The sequence below is a fragment of the Propithecus coquereli genome, unplaced genomic scaffold, assembly GCF_000956105.1.
Source record: "Propithecus coquereli isolate 6110/MARCELLA unplaced genomic scaffold, Pcoq_1.0 Scaffold43, whole genome shotgun sequence".
Lineage (NCBI taxonomy): Eukaryota > Metazoa > Chordata > Mammalia > Primates > Indriidae > Propithecus > Propithecus coquereli.
Window position 1 is genome coordinate 121,656 of NW_012150063.1, and position 20,366 is coordinate 142,021.

A 20,366-nucleotide genomic window follows, 5' to 3' on the forward strand; every position below is an offset into this window, starting at 1 on the left:
AGGAAGAATCTGCTTTGATTATTATAACCTAAAATCAGGACCCAGAAATGGCAGGGTTAAAAAGCATTCAAATACAAAGACCTTAAAACAGCTATTAGAAAAGAGTTCAAAGACTTAAAGAAAAACATTAACATAATGAAGAAAAAGAAATCTCTCAATAAAGAAGTGGAATACACATAAAAAAGAAACCTTGGCCAGGGGCAGTGACTCACACCTTTAATCCTAGCACTTTAGGCTGAGGTGGGAGGATAAGATAGCTTGAGACCAGGAATTCGAGATCAGCCTGAACAATAGTGAGACCCTGTTTCTACAAAAATAAAGAAATTAGCCAGGAGTGATGGTGCGTGCCTGTAGTCCCACCCACTTGGGAGGCTGAGGGAGGAGGACTGCTTGAGTCCAGGAGTTTGAGGTTGCAGTAAGCTATGATGATGCCGCTGCATTCAAGCCCTGGCAACAGAGCAAGATTCTGTCTGGAAAAAAAAAAAAAAAAAGAAATGCCTTAGCTTTCTGCTTATGCCACGGGGAGGGGAAACCCCACAAAAGCACAAAAATTTCATTGAGGAAATAGATTTTGAAGTTTGGGGCTACTGAGGTCACTAGAATTTAAGAGGCAAAGTACTAGAAAGGAACTGTAGAAAGAAAGTTTCAGAAAGCTGTAGAGAGACCTCCTGATTCTTTGCCTGGAGACCAAGCTGCATATGGACAAGGCCATACTCTATGAGGTCAGCCAAAGAATAACGTCCAGGGGAAAAAACAACTACAGAGTGTGGGCTGAACAACTACCTGAGCTTGCAAAGGTCTGGAAGACATTAAAATTCCTAGCAACCACAGGGAAGAGACCTCATTGAACACCTCATGTATTCAATAGAGACCCGAGAAAAGTTATGCCTCTGTATTAGAGGTAAGCTAATCCTAAAATTAATAAAATTGCTTAAAACCAAAGATTAAAAAAAAGAGAAATTTTTAAAGCAGAGAGGAAAAAAAGACATATTACATCAAGTCAACAACCGGTAAGAATTACCACTGACTTCTCATTAGAAACAATCTAAGCTAGAACATAATGAAATGATAACTTTAAAGTACTTAAAGAAAAAAAAAGCTGTTAACTTAAAATTCTATATCCAGCATAAATATCCTTCAAAAATGAAGGCAGAAGACTATGACTTCTAGTCATGAGCTAGTAACAAGGTTCAGAACTGTCCTCCTGCTATAAACAAGTAGAAAACTAGACAAAATATCAAACAATAGTTTTAAGACATTGGACGATAGGCAGTTATGAAAACGTGATTCCTGAAAGAGGGAAAACAAATGAGGTGAGCCCTACGACTGTCCCAGCTTTCTGCCTGGAACTGCACAACACAGGGAGGGGAAACCAAATAGAGTCAATAGTCTCACTGAGTTGAGGTGACAGAGCTCAACTCAGTTTGTGGAGTCTGAGGCAGTTAGAATTTCCAGGACATAGTACCACAGAGAAAGTGCTCCCAAAATCTGCAAAAGGGATCTTCTTGAGTTTCTGGCTAAAGACACTTTACATATGTGTGGTGTGTAATCCCATAAGGCTTGACAAAGAAAAACAAGAAAATAAATACTGGGGAGTTCTTGGCCAAACAACTTACAGAGTGCACACAGGGCCAGGATCATTCATTTCCCACCAGCTGGAATGAACAAACCTTGATCAATACATGGGGGAACTAAGGGAGACACAGGGGTATGCCTCGGTAGTGGGCCCTAACAAGTTCTAACCTAAAACCTATATTCTAGAACTGCCTGACAACAAAGAAAAACCCCCCAAACCAAAAACCCTTAAAACAAACTTGGAAGATCAAGGTGATCCACAAATAAACTGTCTGCCAGAACAAGACTGAACACCCAAGAAACACCATCCCCCTTAAAAAAAAAAAAAAAAAAAAATCAAGACACTGAACATCATAAAATCCACTAAAAATTACCAAACATAAGAAAAAGGAAGAATCTGCTTTGATTATTATAACCTAAAATCAGGACCCAGAAATGGCAGGGTTAAAAAGCATTCAAATACAAAGACCTTAAAACAGCTATTAGAAAAGAGTTCAAAGACTTAAAGAAAAACATTAACATAATGAAGAAAAAGAAATCTCTCAATAAAGAAGTGGAATACACATAAAAAAGAAACCTTGGCCAGGGGCAGTGACTCACACCTTTAATCCTAGCACTTTAGGCTGAGGTGGGAGGATAAGATAGCTTGAGACCAGGAATTCGAGATCAGCCTGAACAATAGTGAGACCCTGTTTCTACAAAAATAAAGAAATTAGCCAGGAGTGATGGTGCGTGCCTGTAGTCCCACCCACTTGGGAGGCTGAGGGAGGAGGACTGCTTGAGTCCAGGAGTTTGAGGTTGCAGTAAGCTATGATGATGCCGCTGCATTCAAGCCCTGGCAACAGAGCAAGATTCTGTCTGGAAAAAAAAAAAAAAAAAACCCAGTAATCCTGAAGCCAGGGAAACAGAAACTTTTCAAAATGAAGGAAAGAAAAAGAAATTGGAAGAAAAATGGACAGCACCTCAGTAATCTGTGAGTTAATATTAAGTGGTTGAACACATGTGGGATTGAAGTCTGAGGAGAAAAGAGATATTTGGGAAGAAAAAAAAATTTCAAGACACATAGCTAAAGATTTTTTACAAGTTTGATAAATACATCAACAGATCCATGAAGCTCAATAAACCTCCAAAAAAACCACATCAAGGGGCTTTATCATAATAAAGTTGCTGACAACCAGTGATTCACAGAAAATCTTAAAAGCAGCCAAAGGAAAAAAACATATTACAAACAGGGAAACAAATACAAGAATTACCACAGAACTCTTGTCAGAAACTATGCAAACGAAACAGAGAACAACATCTTTAAGGTACTAAAGGCAGGGTGGGGAGACCCTGAAAACCTAGAATTCTCTACGTACAACGATAACCTTGAAAATTGAAAACAAAATAAGAGAAGAATTTTGTACTATAAGAAACGCAAAAGGAAGTTTTTCAAGCAAAAGAAATTTGATACTAGACATAAACTTGGATCTATACAAAGAAATGAAGATCTGAAGAAATGGTTAAAATGAGAGTAAATATTATTTTTCTCATTTTTAATTGCTCTAAAACGTAACTAACTGACAAAGCAAAAAGAATACGTCAATCAAAATGAATGACAGCAAAAGCACAAATGATGGAAAAGACGAATTGGAAGTATACTATTATATTACAATTATGATTCTTGTATTACACATTAAAAGGTATAATATTTGAAGGCAGATCATGATTAATTATTAGGATCACCACTAAAAAAAAAGTGTAAAGAGATGTAAGTTATAAAGCAACAAAAAAGATAAAATGAAATCATAAAAAACAATCCATCCAAAAGGAGAGAGAAAAATCAAGGAAAAAAGAACAACCAAATAGAAAACAGTAAGATGGCACATTTTAATCCAACTATATCAACAATTACATTAAGTATAAATGGTCTAAACTACTGGCTGGCATGAGCATGGCTGTGTTCCAATAAAGCTTTATTTACATAAAAAGATGGGCTGCCAAGCATAGTTTGCAAACTCCTGGTCTCACACACCAATTAAAATGGAGATTGTCAGACTAGATAAAAAAGCAAGACCCAACTACATGTTCTCTACAAGAAACTCATTTTAAATATAATAATATAAATAGCTTAAGAGTAAAAGGATAGAAAAATATATGCCATGCAAATATTAATCAAAAGAAATGTTTGTTTCAGACAGAGACTTCAGAACAAGAGAAATTATCTAGGATAAAAAGGAACATTTTATAATGACGGGGGGAAATTTCAATAAAGCTTAACAATCCTAAACGTGCATTCACTTAACAGTGCTGTTAATCATGCTTGAAACATGAAACAAAATCTGACAGAACTGAAAGAAGACACAGATAAATCCAAAATTGTAGTTGGAAACTTCAACCCTCCTCTCTCAATAGTTGACAGAACCAGCAGACAGAAAATTAATAAAGATATAAGACCAATCTAACTTAAGTGACATTTAACACTCTACCCAACAACAGAAAAATATACATTCTTTTCAATTATACACTGAACAGTCACCAGGATATATATGTTAGGCCATAAAAACAATCAAAAAGTTTATATGAATTGAAATTATTAAGTGTATATATGTTCTCTGACCACAATGGCATTAAATAATAACACAGTAATAAAGGATATCTGGAAAATAGCAAATATTTGGAAATTATTTGGAACCATTTGTTCAAACAAATGGTCATCAAAGAAGACCTGTAGGTCATCAAAGAAGAAATTACAAGAAAAATTTAAAAATATTTTAAATGGAATGATCATGAAAACACGACATATCATTATCTGTGGAATGTAGCTAGACAAAGCTTATAGGAAAACTTAGAGCTTTAAATGTTGATAATTGTTTCTAAAAAGGAATTTTAAAATCAATAATCTAAGCTTTCACCTTAAAAAGCTAGGGACAAATAAGCAAATTAAACCCAATGTAAAAATGTAAGGAAAAAGGAAGGAATTATGAAAGAGCTCAAAACATGAAACAGAAAACTGATAAATCATAGAGAAAAAAACAACAAAACCAAAAGTTTTTTTTTTTTTTTTAAAGAGATGAGGTCTCACTCCTTTGCCCAGTGGCGTGATCATAGCTCACTGCAGCCTCAAACTCCTAGGCTCACATAATTCTCCTACTTTAGCCTTCCTAGCAGTAGCTGGGGCTACAGACATAAGCCACCACACCCAGATACTTTTTCTTATTTTCTTTTTTTTGTTTGTTTCTTTTTTAGAGATGGAATCTTACTATATTGCCCAGGCTGGTCTCTAACTCCTGGCCTGAAGTGATCCTGCCACCTTAGCCTCCTAAATCGCTGGGATTGCAGGCATGAGCCGCTACTCTCAGCTCAAAAAGTTAGTTCTCTGAAATGATTAATAAAATTGATACCCATCCTGAAATTAGAATAAATCAAGGAAGAAAAAGGAGAAAATGTATCCAATGTCAAGAATGAGCAAGGGAACAGCTCCTACTGACATTAAAAGGACATATTGTTTCATAAAATTTATAATTTATTTACATGCTGATAAATTCAACAAGTTAGATGAAATAGACAAATTCCCCAAAGACAAATTAGCAAACAGACACAAAAGAAATAGAAAATCTGAATAGTCTTATCTCTATTCTTTTTTAAATTGAATCCTTAACGAAGAACCTTTCCACAAGGAAAACGCCAGGCCCAGATGTCTTCATTAATAAATTCCTTCAAACATTTAAAGAAGAACATCAATTTTACCCAAACTCTTCCATAAAAGAAAGAGAGAACACTTCCTAATTCGTTTTATTAAATACTTAAGGAAATCAGACATTTCTTTTTTTTTTTTTTTTTTTGACAGAGTGTCACACTCTGTTGCCTGGGCTAGAGTGCCATGGCGTCCTAGCTCACAGCAACCTCAAACTCCTGGGCTCAAGCGATCCTCCTGCCTCAGCCTCCCAAGTAGCTGGGACTACAGGCATGCGCCACCACGCCCGGCTAATTTTTTCTATGTATTTTTAGTTGTCTGACTAATTTCTTTCTATTTTTAGTAGAGACGGGGTCTCGCTCTTGCTCAGGCTGGTTTCGAACTCCCGAGCTCAAACAATCCGCCAGCCTCGGCCTCCCAGAGAGCTAGGATTACAGGCGTGAGCCACCGCGCCCGGCCTAGACATTTCTTATTTAATAACCTAATATAAGGCCAGCATAACTCTGATACCAAAACAAGATAAATTCATTATTTAAAAAAAAAAACAACTATAAACCAACATTTCTCATTGAATCTAGCAAAAACGAAACAAAAAGGATAACATATCTCACCAAGTGGCATTTATTTCAAGAATGCAAGGTTGGTTTAACAATCACATATATATCAAGCAATGTAATTCACCATCTCAACAAAATAAAGGAGAAATACCATATAACCATCTCAATGGAGGCAGAAAAATTTTTCTTGAAAGTTAAATATCCACTTGTGAAAAAAACCCTAAGCAAACTAGAAATAGAAGAGAATTTCTTCAATCTGATAAAAGTATCCATGAAAAACCTATAGCTAACATCATATTCAATGGTGAAAGACTGAATTTTTCCTTTGCTAAAATTAATATCAAAGGAAGTCTGTTCTCACCACTGCTATTCAATATTTTCGTGGAGATCACGGACAATGCAACAAGCATGGAAAAAAGAGGCATTCCAACTCTTTTCTTTCTTTCTTTTTCTTTTCTTTTTTTTTTAGAGACAGGGTCTTGCTCTGTCACCCAGGCTGGAGTTGCAGTGGCATGATTATAGCTCACTGCAGCCTCAAACTCTGGGGCTCAAGCGATCCTCCTGCCTCAGCCTTCCAAAGTGCTGGGATTACAGGCATGAACCACCATGTCTGGCCAGCATTCCAATTCTTAAAAAAAAAAAAAAGTAAAGTAATCTTATTCACAGACCACATGATCATGTATGTAGAAAATCCTCTAGTAGCAAAACTACCAAAAACAAAACAAGCTAAAGGCTGCAGGATACAAAATAAATGTACAAAAATTAACCATATTTCCATATACTAGAAAGGTGTCATTGAAAAACAAAAAATTTAAAATACCATACACACTAGCCTAAAAATACTTACAGATAAAATGTAATAAACTATGTAGAAAACTTTGCACTGAAATGTACAAAATACTACTCAAAAAATTAAAGATCTAAATAGAGATACATCATGTTCATGGCTTGAAAAATTCCACTGCTAAGATGTCAATTCTTTCCAATTCATAGATTCATTGCAACCATAATCAAAATTCCAAAAGGCTTTTTGTAGATGTTGATAAGCTGATTATAAAATTTACATGAAAATCAACAGTGCCTAGAAAAGTCTAAACAATGTTCAAAAAGAACCAAATTGGAGAACTCATATTACCTCATTTCAAGACTTATTAAAGGTATGGTAATCAAGACTGTGATGTTGGCATAAAGACAGACGAACAGATGAGTAGAGTCTAAAAACAGACCCACACTTACTCAGTCAACCAATCTTTTATCAAGGTGCCAAAGCAATTAATAGAGAAAGGAAAGTAAATTATGCTGGAACAACTGGCTATCTATACGGGGTTTGGAGGAACCCAACCTCAACCAAGATCTTACTCCAACACACAAAAATTAACCTGAGATAGTTCATAGAACTAAAAATAAAAGGTACCACTATAAAGCATCTAGAAGAAGACATAGAAGAATATCTTCATAACTGTGGGGTGACAAAGATTCTAGACAGGACCCAGAAAACACTAACGAGAAAGGAAATATTGATAAAATAGACTTCAGTAAATTCAAAACTTTTGTTCATTGAAAGGTGCCATCAAGACAATGACAGGCAAGCCACAGGCCAGAAAAAAAATCTGTAACACATACACCTAACAAAGAACTTGTATCCAACATATATACAAATCCTAAAACTTAACAGCAAAATGACAAACACTTATTAAAATTGGCAATTGGCTGTCTTGAACAGACATTTCACAAAGGAAGATATGCAAACGGCCTATAAGCACACAATATAGTGCTCAATATAAATAGTCACCAGAAAATACAAATTCAAACCACAATGAGATACCCTAGTAGGATGACTAAACCAAAAACTGATAATGATATAGAGCAAACAGAACTCTTATAGATTGCTTTGGTGGGAGTGTAAAATGGTAAAATCATCTTGGAAATTGTTCTGGAAGTTTCTCATAATGTTAAATATACACAAGGGATCTTTCCAGAGTGATGGACATCATCAATTACAAGGATGTATTAACTGTCAAGAATTATGGAACCGTACACTTAATATTTGTTTATTTCACTACATATAAATTATAACTCCACTTAAAAAAAAAAAAAAAAAAGCAAAACCACCAAAAAATAAAATTCTCTCTTCATACTCTCTGCCCACCCTCTAGAACAGTATTTCCCGAAGTCTGGTCCATGGACCATATATATCAGAATCACCTGAGCCCTACTCCTAACTTACCGAACTGTAATTTGGGAGTGAGGGTGGGAGGATGGAAATCTATATTTTAAACAAGAGCTCCATATAATTCCCATGTTCAACAAAGCTTGAGAATCACTATTATAGAAGCAAATAACAAGAAAACAAGAAAAAGATACAAGGGACTTAGTATATAAATTAAGCAATCAGTGTTATAATAATCATAAACTGTAACAGTTGTTACTGAAGTGCTAAATTGCTATTTAAATTATAGTATAATACTCTTCTGTTCACCTTCAATTTTCTACCTGCATGCTGTGAGAAGTTCCAATTCCAAACTTTAGTCTTCAATCATCCAATTACCCTTAATTTTTCATTAATCTCAACTTGAAATGTGCATTTTAGATATGGAATCCTGTTCACCAGTTCCTTTGCTTTGTCTTCCTTAATGTTTTATTTCTTGATACAGTTCTCCCCACTTCTTAATAGTGTTATTCCCACTTTTCACTGCACAGCCTTGTCTTTCTACCTCCTTTAAAACTGAACCCAAAACTCATCTTTTCCACTAAGTGCTAAACCACCTAACTCAAGATTCTTTCCAAATTCCCTTCAGCACTTGAAGATCTTGCTCCTAATAGATGTATTTACTTTAGTGAAATTGGACATCTCATCTTAATGACTAACCAACTCCATCTCCTAGCTTAAAGCGTAGAACCTTTGGAGGAGAACTGCAAAGATTACAGCCTCTTCATGGTTCTTTCAAGCTGTTTTAACTTTTCCCTTAAGTTCTAAAGAGCTGGAGAGGTAGGAGGGAAAAAGGCAAAGAGCTAACTGCTTAGGGATGCTCTGGACTATATTTTAAAGAAGGTGAAAAAAGACTTCAGGCTTCAGCTGTTTAGACCAGCTCAGCCGCCCAACCAAGCAATCGGAGATTCTAAAAAGTAATTCCAGGTGAGGAATAAGGAAGTGTGTTTGTCTAAGAATTCCTTGTGTTGTACTGGATGGCTAGATAGCATGAGGAAAGCAAGAAGGAAAAACCCCAGTTGGTACACTGTTTCAAACACACTAAAATATTTCTGGCTTTCTAGCAACAACATTTTTGTATATTCTTTGTAAGGCTAGGTGGTAGTGTTTCAGGTGGTGGTGGGCAACAGGTAAATACTAAAAAATGTCTACACTCTTGACCTAAGTACCAGTAATGGTAGTTACTTTCTGCTCTGAATGCATTATCATTTAGAAATTATGGGCATTACTCATTTAATTTCATGATTTTCAGCTATAAACTATATGCCTTCCAAATCATATCTATAAACCTGACCACACTCCTGATCCAGGCCCCTATTTCCAACTGATACCTTGGTGTCATTACTTATCTAAAAATCATAATTACTTGCCTGAAATCAAACTCAGTATTCCCTCTCTACTGAACCTGCACGTATTATTCTATTGCCAAGCCAAAAACCTTGGACTCATCCTGAATTTCTCTCCATCACTTCCAAACACTAGGTTTGTAGGACTTAAACTCCGAAATATCTCTGAAATCAGTGCTCATGTTTTCCACCCCACTACAAGTTCCTTAACTCAGACCACCAATATAATCTCTTTCCTGAAGCAGGACAGACCCTTAAATAGCATTTCTGACTATGATCTTCCTACTACAGGCCAGAGAAAACTACCTCCCGTTCGCTCACCCTGCCATATGTGCTACAGATAGTCCCTGACTTACAATTTGGTTCAACTAAGGATTTTTCAAATTTATGATGATGCGAAAGTGATACATATTCACTAGAAACTGTACTTTGAGTACTCATTTGGTTTTTCATTTTCAATATAGTATTCAATAAATTACATAAGATATTTAACACTTTATTATAAAATAGGCTTTGTGTTTGATGATTTTGCCCAACTGTAAGCAAATGTAAGTGTTCGGAGCACGTTTAAGGTAGGTTAGGCTAAGTTACGATGTTCGGTAGATTAGGTGTATTAAATGCATTTCTGACTTGATATTTTCAATTTACAATGGGTTTATCAGGACATAACTCCATTTTTAGGCAAGAAGCAAGGAACATCCGTATTTGCTCAATGATTATTTGGTGAATAAATGTCTCCTATCTTTTTTTCCTCCAGACTGCTCTCTTTATTACTATGATCAATTTTCTTTTTCCTCTTTTTTTTGAGACAAGTTCTCACTCTGCCACTCAGGCTAGAGTGCAGTGGTACAATCATAGCTCATTGCAGCTTCCTACTCCTGGACTCAACCAATCCTATCTCAGCCTCCCAAATAGCTGGGACTACAGGAGCATGCCACCATGTCTGGCTAATTTATTTTTTGTAAAAACAGGGTCTTTTCTTCACATTTATTCTATTGTGTAGACTGGTCTTGAACCCCTGGCCTCAAGTGATCCTCCCACCTTGGCCTCTCAAAGTGCTGGGATTACAGACATGAGCCACCATACCCGGCCTTACGATCAGTTTTCTAAAACACAAAACTGTGTCACTCCCCCACCTATGAAACTAAATAAAAATCCAAACTCCTAGTATGGCATACATACAAAACCCTTCACAATTTGTTTCCTTCTGCCTTGGTCCTAGTGTGATTTCCTAATTTTCTTTGACACCCATTTAGAAAGATCAAACATCACCCTTCTCCTTAAACACTCTATGCCCTTTCATTTCTAATAATCTACAATAAATAGTAACTTAGTTCAGCTTATTTTATTTTTATGAGCACCCTTATACTATTAAAGCCATTAGCTAAACCTGTACAGAAGTAATGAGTGAAGAAACAATCAGACAATACAGCCAACTCTCAATTAGCTTATTTTCATAGCCTTATTAACATGGTCAGTGTAAACTAAATGGAAAAGTGAAAAAAAAAGTTTCAACTACCTGCTGTGCTTCTTCCTTACAGTAAATTAATGTTAAAATTCTTCAGTTACAGATTTATTACCTACCTTTTGATTGACAGGCACAAAGAGAACTATTAATAAAATGCAATTTTCTTCACATTTATTCTTTTCTTCTCTTTCACCTTTAATACCTTCTTTCCCCACTTCTCTTCTGCCTTCTTTGCTCCTCTTGCCACCTAAGTTTTCACCGCATCCTCTTTGTCCCCGCTTCATAAGAACATCGGCAGTCCTCTAACACTCTCATTTGTAGAGCACTGGAAATTTATAAAGCATTTTCACATATACTTACTCATTTGGTCCTTTACAACCTTATTTTTGGGGATTCCAAAATCAAATGCTGCCCTTAGTACTTTCTTATATTTTATCTCAATTTTGAGAAAAACTGTAGTTCAGTACAGTTCAGTAATTCATCTAATATACTGCTATTCCCTTTGCCCAGAATTCCAAAACCCTCTTCACCTGCTCATCTCTCAAGACATATCTAAGCCTTCCTCTACTTCCAGAGCAAGAAGAATGTTATGATGCCTGTTTCAGTGCTATCCTGATGTTTTCCACATAACTATTTTATACCATGCCAGAGACCTGGATTAGAACAATTCCTACTCTCATGACTTTTCTACTAAACAATATTTTCCTTGTTAACTAATGTTACTTTTATTAATGACCACTAATGATTCAGCCTTTTACAAAGTCAAGAGGAGGAATGTCTTATGGGTAGCTAGAGGTGACTTACCAATCTTCTTGAAGGATAAAACTATACACCAAAATATTCCTAGCTTTCCTTAAAAATCAAGAATTTAAGAAATGTCTCTAAATCCTCTCAAAATATTTAGATACCAACCCTGTGGTAAAATGACATCCAAAGTAGACCACGACAAGGAGTAAGAGAGTAATTCATAAGCCCTAAATTAAACTATTTCAAGTTTTAAGTGATGCCACCTAATAACCCTGGGATGTTCAGGATTAGCAATAAAAAGACTAAAGCCTTAGTCCCAACTCCACCACATCTTAGCTGACTTGGAAAAGTCACTAAACCTTCCTCAGTCAAACTTCCTCTTCTATAAAATCGGATAATGCCACCTACCTTTCTGAATTAAGAGAATTAAATGAAAGAATGGCTGTAAATCACTTAGCCTGGAACATAATAAACAGTCATAATATGGTAACCTCTTTATTATTTTTATGTAACATCAGTTTTGTTTTCAGAACCACACCCAACAATGCTCAGTATATTCCTGGATTTCTGGACCAGGAGCAACTATAGTAAATGCCTTCAAGGAAGTCATCTACATACTTCTGGATGCCCTTCCTGGGTCACAACTCAGGTCCTATAAATATAATTTGGAGTATCTTCTCCTGAATGCATTATCTTGTTCTGTGCCACAAGAAAACTCATCAAAGGATATTCCTGTAGCTTCTCCTTGTTGGGTTGGCTTTTAACTACCTGGAATAGCACATGGAGTCAGCTGCAAATCTGCCAACTTTCACTGCCAGTCTGACTTTTAAATAATTTATAAAAATGTTAAATAAAACTGGTCCTAGTACTGATCATATGAAGGGTAAGGGGTTTAGACTGCTGTCCTCATGTAAGTAGCCAAAGTCAAAAACTAAACAAATAATTAGATAAACCAGCTCCCCTTTGGCCGCATGCATATTTTAGCACTTAGGAAAGTGCTTGGACTTCTCCTTACAGATTATATTTAATGTTTAGTGAGTTTATCCTTTAGCTACAGAATATTTCAGCAGTTTTTTTCTCTGGTAACATACAGGAAAAAAAAGAAAAATCAACTTGAGTTTCTCCTATACTCTCAACAATCAACATAGAAAATATCTGTGACCTCAAAACGTATGGGGATTTCTCCCCGCCAGAAAGCATGCTATCAGTTCTGCAGTGGATACCAGCAAGAGATCGTCTAATTCCAGCCAATTCTGACACCATCAACCTGGAGTCAGATCACACAGGTTGAGAATTCAGTCCCCCCAGTTCCGATGCCAAACCCAAACTCCAGGTTATTTTACCTGTGCTTCTGACCACCTGGCTATAAACTGAGTTCCCACAACCCCATCCTTGGGTTTAATATGCTAGAGCAGCTCACAGAGCTCAGGGAAACACTTTTAAAACACATAAAGGTGTTTAAAAGGTAACTTAAAAGTGTTTTTTAAAGTACTTAAAAGTGTTTAAACACACTTTTACCAATTTATTACAGAGGATATTTTAAAGAATATGAATAAAACAGCCAGATAAAGAGATACGTAGGGTGAGGCCTGGAAGGGTCCAAGGCACAGGAGCTTCTGTCCCCATGGAATGTGCTACCCTCCCAGCATGTGGATCTGTTCTGGTTCACCTTCCTGGAAGCCTCCACATATTTGGCTAACCTCAAGCTCCCTGAACCTCATCCCTTTTGGGTTTTTATAGAAGTTTCACTATGTAGGCATGACTCATTAAACCACTGGTCATCAACTCAACCTTTAGCCCAACTCTTCCTCTAAGGTTGGGGGATGGGAATGAAAGTTCTAACCCCCAGAGCACAAGGCTGGTTCCCCAATCCCCAATCTAGTGGTTATCCAGGGACTTTCCAAAAATTGCCTTATTAACATATGTTCAGGTGTGTTTGAAAGGGCTTGCTGTAAATAACAAGACTATCATGCACCTTTATCTCTGTGAAGCTGTGCTTGAGCAGCTTTTGTCCCAAGGACAAAAGGCCAAACACTTTAACAAAAGATATCCTTATTCTTCTAGTCACTTAGGAAATAACAAGGCTTACAGATATGTAAGCCAGGAACCATGAACCAAAACCAAAATATATACAGTACATCATAATATTACATCCTGAAACAAAGGCATGCCAATCTGTGGGACTCAGGACTTGCACTAGGGCTAAACTACTACAAAATCCTAGTTTTCCTTAACACTTTTCTCTATCCAACCTCCAATTCTTATCCCAATTCCCCTCCCTCCAACTACCTACCATATATGCAGGTCTAAAGTTCAGTGCCCATATCATTTCTATTTCATCATTCTATTTCCCACTGTTCCATTTTCCATATATTATTTAAATGAACATCTACCTTTTTAAATTGCTTGAAATACAGTATATCAACAGTTGATTATCACCTCTAACTCTAGAATCCTGCTCAGAATAGGAAGACTGGACATTGTTCCTCTTTATGGTAGTCTTCAAATAAGGAAGTCATAATTTGAGGACAATCCCAGAGCAGATAAGTCCATTTCAAATATAATTTTTAAAAAATTATCTTTATCACTGCTTCTTATTAGCTTTGATAAAAGATTACTGTATGATAACTCAACAAAGGTAAATTTAATTTTGGTGTTAAACAGCACATAAGAACCTGTGAAAATATATTCTTGCTATATTGTGTTTCATAATACAGTATGGTCACTCTAAAATCATTCCTTAGAATTTTTCACATAACGTGTAAAGTTAAGGCAGGCAACTAATTTTCAGTTTACTCAGATGCAAATATCCCCAACATTAACATGAGTCAACAATCCCACCCAATTACCCTTTCAAGATTATTTCTGCTCTAACCAGATTCAAAAACCCTTCTCCTCACCCCTCCAAAAGTAGGATAGTTGGCTAACTCAGATGAAGAATTATATTAAGTTAGACGAGGCAAATAATTCATATTTTCCCTGTTTCATTCTCTAACAACTACATTGAAACTAAGAAAGTAATCTGCATGGTCTACATCTACTCCATCCATGTACCTGTGAACTAAAATAAAATCTTAAGCCCCCCGCCCACCAGCTGACTAAATGGACCCTCTCTTGGCCAAGGGGATATCCTAAAATTAAATTGCCTGCTGGGAGGAAGGAGGTCAGACATGCTACATCATGCCCCTCCTCCCTTCTTGGGGACATCCTTTATAACCCATTAACAGGCCTAAGGGTATGCAAGACAAGCCTGTAGGTCCTCAATTTACACAACAAATATGTATCCAGTGGCTTGTCTCTATTTAACAGACCTCCTTATCTTAAAACATTCCAAGCCTTTAGACAAAGCTTCATGTCTTTAACCAATTACAAGCCAAAGAATCTTTAAACCCACCTAATAACCTGTAAGGCCCCCACTTCGAGATGGCCCACCTTTTCGGGCCAAACCAATATAAGCCTTCCATTTATTGATTTATGACTTTACCCGTAATCCCTGTCTTCCTGAAATGTATAAAACCAAATTGTAACCCAACCACAGGGAGTCCACTTACTCAAGGCTTCTTGGGCATGGCTCTGGGTCACGGTCCTCAAATTTGGCTCAGAATAAATCTCTTTAAAATTATTTTACACAGTTTGGCTTCTTTTCCATCAACGTACCCACGAATTTTCAATGTAAGTAGCAGCCCATACACAATGCCATAATTATTTTTAAATATATAAAGAAAACTTCAACTTAATGAAAAAATGAGCAATAGTTGGTTATATTTTAATATGACATGGTATTTCTAATGCCTTCTAAAACTAAATTATTTAATGAAATAATTTATTTACATAATTAAATTATGTAATAGACCTGAAGAAAGGATCTGCATGTCTAGGTTCTACAAAACTCCTAAAAGCATGTCATGAATCCAATAAATTGTAATAATTTCTTATCATAATAGTTAATCAAAAGAAGATTAGGAGTTAGTCACTTTTCAAACACTAAAATTCTGTGTATCAGTGAAAGAAAAATATAACCCTGGAAATTTGTGATGGCTAGATGTAACTCTGTTAGCCCTGCTAGCACCACTTTGAACTCAAGACTTAACCAATGTATTTATCATCTGGAGTACCAACGACAGCATGCCTGCCTAAGATCTAAAACAATACCAAGACTACTACTGGCATAATGAAGAGGCTTTTGAGCTATAACTTGTTTCCGATTTTAATCCTTAACCTGTAAAATGGACTTATTTCAACAAAACTATAAAAATAAGAGCAATTAAAAGATACTATGTGAATACATTTTAAAACCAATTTAATGTTAAAAAAGAGTCCTAAAAAAATGTAAGCTCTTGCCTGACAGATAAGAAGTTACAAGTTGTGACAGGAGGCAAAGATATTATGAGAAGGAAAGACTACAAAGATGCTTGAGAATCAAAGTTAAGAATATATATATAAAAAGGAATTAGCCGGGCATGGTGGCACATGCCTGTAGTCCCAGCTACTTGGGAGGCTGAGGTAGAAGGATCACTTGAGCCTCAGGAGTCTGAGGTTGCTGTGAGCTAGGCTGACGCCACGGCACTCTAGCCCGGGCAACAGAACAAGACTCTGTGTCAAAAAAAACAAAAACAAAAAAACAAAGTTAAGAGGACTATAAACGGAAGAAGAGCTACTATAAAAGCAATAGAAGAACGAGAGAAGGCAGAACCACAGAATATCACCAAGAGAAATCCACCATTCTTTAGGTGATACATCATTAACAAGGACTCTGAGATAGCTAATGACTCAAACTGTCACCATCAAAAACATCTGCTAAACCACATGGTCATGACACTAGTTGGATCTGAGTTACAACAAATTAAAAAGAACCATATATTATAAAATTGGAGTTACACACATTTTATCACTACAACCTAATAGCTTAATGAATGAAGTCATCAAAACATTCACTTAACAGAAAACAGGATTCAATGAGTTCGCACGGTTCCATTGGCAGAAAAGAATTGCAATCAATAAGACACATTATAAATTCCTAACTTCCTCACCTAAGCTTACCCAGTAGCCCTACAGAACTAACTGTATTTTCACTAGAATACTTGGAGACCAATTGTCAACATTTCGGTTCTACAATAATAAAACTGCAACAAGGATCTCCCAATGACATTCAGAAAAATGAACACATTCACTCTAATTTGATATGCAAACCTAATTAAAGGTCCAAGGTACGCAGAAGAAGAATACAAAACATGAGAGCATCATTTGCACTAAGTGTTCTTTAAGGCAGACATTTGACCGTGCATTTATCTAGGAATTTTTTATAGCCTGAAAGTGACTACGTTAACAGCATGGAAACAAATGGGCATACAAGTGCCTACTTATACCTAATGAACCATAAAGAATAATGTCTGATATTTGTTGTGCCCTTACTATGTCCTAGGCATAGTTAATCCTTACCACTAGGCTATGAGAGGTAGACACTTTTAATACGTTCACTTTACAAATGAGTAAACCCGGGTACAGAGTGGTTAAATCACTTGCCTGAGACCATGTTAAGTGGCTGAAATACAAATCCTGTCTTTCTCTATTATAATTATTATAGAAATTATGTTTTCATTATTACCATGTAATTCTACCACTGCTCTTTTTAAAGATACTAAATCCATTTTAACATAACAAAACCCCCACGATAACTGAAAATAATAATTGTCATATAATTTACTTTAAAATATAAGAGCCTTTTGAATTCCGAAAATCTTTAAAGTAGTTAATTTTTAGCATAAAAATTATAGAATCCTAGCCTACTCTAAGACATTCACCTCATATTTTAATCTAGATGACAGTTTGTCTCTTTCGAATGACAGGGAACTATCAGCCCCTCCACTAGCAATGCAGCAGATTGTTTTCAACTTTTAAATAAAAGCTCACCCAGCTTCACATCATTTCATGTATAAAGTAGTCAACTCGAATTTCTCCATTATTAGAAAGGAACAGTATCACAAATAATCCAAAAACCATTTATAGTTGACATTAGAATGTTTTAGAAATAAACAATGTGAATGTGATAAAGCAGAAAAAACTCTAGACTAGAGTCCAGAGACCTGCCCACCAATCCTGGCTCCACCACCAACTAGCAATGTAGTCCCTTTAACTGCTGTGGGCCTTGGTTTCCTGATCTACAAAATAATCACCTCCACGATCTACTCTTCCAGCTCTAAAAGAAATGTGACTCATACACATACATCTTTTTTCCAAGCTTCCCATTCTCATTCTTAGTTATTACCATTACTTCACAGCCAGTAAGTGTTATTTTTCCTTAGTTCTGCAAAAGGAGAAAACAACCCAATTTAAACAAAGGTGAGAGGGGAAAGCTTTCCCGACCACCCGATTGCCATAGAAGATTCGCAAGGTGAATAAAGTAGAAGCCATTATAATGTTAAAAGGTGTTAAGTTTCAATATTTTAGGCTACTGTTTTGCATGCCAGTACATCATTCTCCCTAAGGACAAATAATAGTAAAATTCAAGGACAATGGGGAAAAAAATATATAATTATCCATTAGTTGTTCAAACTAAGAAGGTATCAACTGAAAATATTAACCTTTTTGCAGAAATGTTTTCTATGATAAATTAAAGTGCAAAATACAACCTACGAATTTTTCTAAAATATGTCTGAGTACTCCCCTAATCAAACAACTTTCATTTTGTAAACTTCAAGTACTCTGCAAATGTAAAGAAATCAGTAACATATATATGATTAAGAAAATATTAAAAAGATTAAAAATCTAGCTGTGCCATTCTTAGCTTACTCTATTCAGTGAAATGAAGAAGCTCCACAGTGGTTCTGTGGGCTCTGTGGATTGCCACTGCCTTTTCTATGTTCCCAACCTAAATGCAAGATTATTAAAATTAAACATCTGACACTAAGATTACCAACCGTTAGAAAACTCAACCTGATTTTAGTATTGCTTTCTAGAGCTGCTAACTTACCATCTCCTTCCCAATGCAAATTTAAAGTCGAAATATTTTAAAACTTCTATAAAATTTGTAGTTCAATTTTGCATGATCTTGTAAATAAACAAAGCACGTGAATTACTAATCTTCTAGAATAAAAGTGGTAAATAACAGTACAGTCCAGTCTAAATGTTAAATTCGGAAGAAGTAAGCCATCTCCGTAAGTGGAGAGGTTGCTACAAGAATTTTAAGGTGCAGTTACGAGAATTCTCTGCAAAACTAAGTGATAAAATACCATCAAGCATATGCATACATTTTTAAGTAAAGGCTAACTAACAAAATCCAGCAGCCAGGCACCTTTTGGTTGGAATGTCAAAAGAAAGTGTCAAAACCTCCTGTGACCCCAATCTCCCAAGCCTTTCAAAGTTCAGAACCAAACCAAGATGTACTTACATTGCTTTTTAGCTTCCTTCTTTAAATACAACTCCCTCTCCACAAAGTCACTCTGCTTCAGCTTCAGACCCCAGCACCAAAGAGTATCTGGATCCCAAGCAGTTGCAGAGGGGTCTTCCTGCGCCCGCCTCCGCATCCCTTACCATCTCGAGTTAAACCTTCAGAGGTGTTCCTTTCGTTTCCCCCATCCATGCTCCCCGATTCCCTCTCTCATCTCCCAGTGGACTCTTTACTCTTCGACCTTGAGGACCCCCAGATGCGGCCCTTGGAACCCCAAGTGACTTGGCCGGTGCCCCCTTCCCTGCAGCCTACTAACTGGTTCAGTCTCCTGTGGCCTCCCCCCGACTCACCATGACCTAGATCACGAATGCCCTCCTACTATTCGGGGACGACCCTCTTCCCCTTAGGTACCCCACGTTCCTCCAGCCAGAAAAGCAATCCCACAGAAAAGCATCGAGAACCTACTAGGAACAAGATCCCACTATGTGCGGTGCGGTCTGCACCGGGCTCGGGGCCCGGGCTCGCCGTCCTCTTCCCGGCCGGCCCATCCCAGCCCGAGGGCCGGCGCTGCCTCAGCCGGGCTGCGGGGGCGACAGCCGAGGGCGGACTGCGCCCAGCGCCGGCAACCGGGACACGGAGAGGCGGCCGCTAACGGCGGCGCGGGGGACTGGGAGCAGGCGGCGGGCCGGGCGCGACCGCGGGGACACTCACCGGTCCAGGCGCGCAGGGCGGCCTCATCCAGGGCACCTGCGGCCAGGCAGGACGAGCCCGGACGGCGCAGTCACCGACAGGGCTAGTCCGCCCGCCCTCTGGTGTGTCCCGTCCCCTCCGACTGCTCAGCGAGCGCAGCCTCTCTTCCTCCGGACGGAGCCCGGGGACCCCAGCTCCGCCGGATGCCCCTGCCAGGCCCCCACCCCCTTCCCGGCCGCCTCCCCCTCTTCACACTCTTCCCCTCCCCCCTCCCCCCAACCCCCACCGGAATGGAAAATACCTCCCCGGGCGGGGGACTGGGAGCGGGCGGGGGCACGCCTCTCTGAAGAGCAGCCTACCGTGACCAATAGCAGGCGGGGCTTTGAAGGGGCGGGATTCCTAGCGGCCAATCCGGAGGCGTGTAGGTGAAGGCCGAAGGAGGGAGGTAGCGAGCGAGAGGAGGGCGGCCCGGGAGTCAGGGAGGTCGGGCCGCTCGGGCGCGCGCTAGGCGCGGCTGCCATTTTGGAGTCGGGCAGCTGCGACGGCGGCCGGGTCCGGCCTGGGGAAAGGGAGGAGCCAGTCAGGTGGGAGAGAGGTGGTCACGTGGGTCTGAGGGGGCGGGGTAAAGCGGGCTGCGGCCCGAGAGGGGGCGGCGGCGGCGAGTCCCGGTGGCTAGGGGAATCACGTGGTCGGAGAAGGGCGAGCGGTGGG

General features: G+C 38.1%; 1 protein-coding gene across 2 annotated transcripts in view; it reads right to left on the reverse strand.

Annotated features, from left to right (window-relative positions):
- Positions 1 to 20,166, reverse strand: part of SOCS5 (suppressor of cytokine signaling 5) — a 59,809-nt gene extending 39,643 nt beyond the window's left edge. The window contains exon 1 of one of the 2 annotated variants that reach the window (XM_012653876.1): positions 20,015 to 20,166. The gene's annotated coding sequence lies outside the window, so the exon portion shown is untranslated. Of the gene's footprint in view, positions 1 to 19,676; positions 19,941 to 20,014 lie in introns of those variants that run through there. The other variant, XM_012653875.1, reaches the window with a different exon arrangement.
- Positions 20,167 to 20,366: the final 200 nt, after the last annotated feature.